Here is a 3,444-nt window from a genome sequence, read left to right as displayed (position 1 = left end):
ACTCTACCACATACAGTTTGGTTTCCTTTTGAAGTAGGGCTTGGGAAAGAACTCAAAAGTATATGGAGTTGCACCACTTTTGCAAACAGCTGTAAGTGATGGAATGTTCATATAAGCATCTCGGGGCCGCATGTAGGTGGCTACCTTCCAGAGATAGCCTTCGCCGGCTTTATCGAGAAATTCTTTCCAGTGACCAGCCTTTGCCTTTTCAATGGCCCTCGTCCATTCTCGTCTTTTGCGTCGCGTTTCTTCAAAAAGGGTTTTCGTTATTGGATTATTGGGCCCTAGATTAGCACATCCATCCTACCATCTCCGGTGGCTTTGGTTAACCTCGATCTGCTGGATTTTAAGTTCTGCAGTAAACTATTTTTTAGAATATAGGAATAGCCTTTGGACTAGGACATGCTAGTCGAGAACAGTAATAATTATTTAAATCAGATTTTACACCGCGTGGTCTAGATCCTACTATAACAGGATTTCTAGTTATAGATCAATTAGAGAGAGTATACTCTGACCTACTTTAGCCCAATCAGCGCGGTCATATGCCCTCTTCGGTTTCGATTTTATGCTGTATTCTGGGTGTAGGTCCCATTGTAAGTATATCCCACGATGGTCTGACCTATAGTGATCGTAGTAAAGATGGCATCTAATCAGCCTTGCTGGATCGTTTATAAAGGTAAGATCTAGGACTAAGGCCTTCCCAGGATCGCTGAGAGACCAGAAAGTCGATTAATCTAGGGCCAAACACCATTGTAGGTCGTGGATTTAGAAAAAATCGAGCAATTCTTCTGCGTGTTGTGCGACACGGTGGTATACCAGCCAGTGGCTCCATGCTAGGTGATAACAATTAAGATCACCAGCTAGGATAAGTTTAGTTATGCGGTGGTTTCCTTTAGTGTACCGTTAAATACTTATTTAGATTACTTCTAAAACCTGTTAAGCGCTGTTGGCCTCAACCATATCATATAATACACTTAATAGAACATAGATAGAAAAAACAAGATATTATAGCTCTGGGATCCAGATTTTAATAGCCACCACATCCAGATAATTGCAATAGATTTGGCGGTGTAAGGACATTAAGATTCTTCGGTTTACATAGAGCAGATTGCGGAACCGGACTGATTCCTTAACATAGGTTAATTAGTAGAATCGCCATGCGCTGTGGTTAATATAGGTCTGGTAAGCAGTCATTAGTAATTCCTGGATCAGGAGTATATCGAGACTCTGACTCTGGTAGTCATTAATAAGGGCCTCCATTCCCGGTCTCGATTTCATGATATTCAACTGTAGAATACGAAGGTTTGGTATTATTGGGATAATCTAGGGTTAAAGGATGCTTGGCACAACCAGTCTCCTATTAAATATTCTCCGTTGCAGTCTAAGCATCTAGGTCTTATTCCTGGGAAGCAATAACATTAGTCGTGCTCTCTTGCACAATAGCCACATTTCACTCGCTCTTTACATAACCAAGCTAAATAGCCAAATTGTTAACAACGGCGACATCTTTTCTATTCAACCCGGTAAGGTTCGACGCTTCCGATAAACCTCTACCCTACTAGCAGTTCATTGTTAATAATCCATTCCACTACCTCCAATAAATCAAGCCAAATCCCCATCGAGGCCGACTTGCCCATAGACATATCTCTCTTCTTTAGCCATACAACGTCTTCAACCCGGAATTCTTTTTTATAAAGATCATTTTCTATCATAATCTTCTCTATTCCTTGTTTCTTGTTCTCTTCTAAATTAAAGTCTTCTATAGGAACTCGGTAGACCACAATACCAAACCAAGGTTTCACTACTTTAGTATTATTTCCCAGTTCTTTAAACCACTCGGTATTGTTCCGGGCTATCTCAACGAATTAAGCATCTCGGAATCGAATAACATATCCTATTTTTATAGGACCAATACTGGCCACCTACACTTCTTTAGTAAATTCCGTATTTAGAAGAGCTATTCTAATATGTGTATTTACCGCATCGGTCGACAGGAACCTCAAGAAGCGATCATTATCAATTTCTTCATCAAAAGTCAGTGCGGTGCTGATTCTAACGTAATTCGGTTCATTTTAGAGACATGAAACAGTTCTTTTAGGGTCTGGTACAGAGTTACCGGCTACCACTACGGCCCAGGATTTTATCGGGGGCGTGTTCAGCTATTATACTTCGGTTTTAGCCCGGAGGGCTTAAATCTCCTCTCGCAATTCTACATTCTATATTTACAGGAACTGCTGCTCCACTTTCAGTTCCCAAATTTCTACTCTTACTACCTCAATTATTTCTATTTAGTAGGCAAGTGCCTCCTTAAAGCTAGTAAAGAAATGCCAAACATCTTGATTTATCACCCTTCCATTGTTTTCCCCGCAGGTCGCGAATTCAGAGTTCGAGATCGGCTCATTTTCTTCCGTATCTACACCCCTCTTGCGGCGTTTTCTTGTCAATGGGATCCTTGGGCAAAAAACTTCTTGCGTGAAGATTCGTGGTGTTTCTTCCGTGTTTGTGGGATGGGGTTCGGCAACCCCTGCGGGCGGGATCGCCATCGGGCCGAGACTAGTTCCCGCTCGGCACACAATGACAGCCTCAACCACTCAACAATTTTGATATGGCACAATTACAGTTGCCATATATTCATACAGAGTCCTTTCCTATTATACAGTCTGCAAGGTACCGCCCGTCTTCTCTTCTAGTACAGTGTGTCCGGATACCGGTGTCACCACTTACCCTCTTTGATTGTTTCAGTAACCCTAGTATGAAACTAAGCTAGGCTGGATTTGGATTGGAATGGAATAATGATTCTCCCGATCAGTGCCGTGTCCTGTACTGACATATAATATTACATAAAACATATATCAAAGTAATTTCGGCTTTTGTCCCTTAGCTCGGAACCATCGGGAATAAGAGAAAATAGCAAGTTAGCCATATTTACAGAATTATCTAGAAACCACTGAATAGGTCTTATTTACAAAGGCAAAAAGTGGTATATAAATCTGAGCTATCCCAGGCCCTTCTATTACAAAGAGATTAGAAAATAAGAGACTCAAGTGATTTAAATCTACAAGTGGAATCCTATTATACAGACCCGCCCATCCCTATACCCTAACGCAATTGTAGTGTCTTTGACTGCATAAGAAGAAAATGAACGATACTCAGCAGGGAGCCACAACAAATTCTCACCTTTTAAAGAAATCCAAGCATTCCATAAGCATATTTGTGAGTGAGAAGTAGTTTCATTCAGAACTGTCTCGACCGAACCTGAATAGCCCTTGAGGGTCTGGCGCTCGGTGCCCATCGCTGTATCCCAGAGCTTAATCGCATAGTCGTCTGAGCCTGACGCCAGAGTACACCCATCGGGCGAGAAAGCCACTGTCTCGACCCAACCTGAGTGGCCCTTGAGTGTTTGGCGCTCGGTGCCCGTCGCTGTATCCCAGAGCTTGATAGTAT

The sequence above is a fragment of the Aspergillus pseudonomiae genome (assembly GCF_009193645.1).
Source record: "Aspergillus pseudonomiae strain CBS 119388 unplaced genomic scaffold BDV37scaffold_247, whole genome shotgun sequence".
NCBI classification, from domain to species: domain Eukaryota; kingdom Fungi; phylum Ascomycota; class Eurotiomycetes; order Eurotiales; family Aspergillaceae; genus Aspergillus; species Aspergillus pseudonomiae.
The sequence above is the reverse complement of the archived record's forward strand: the minus strand, read 5'-3'. Positions refer to the sequence as shown.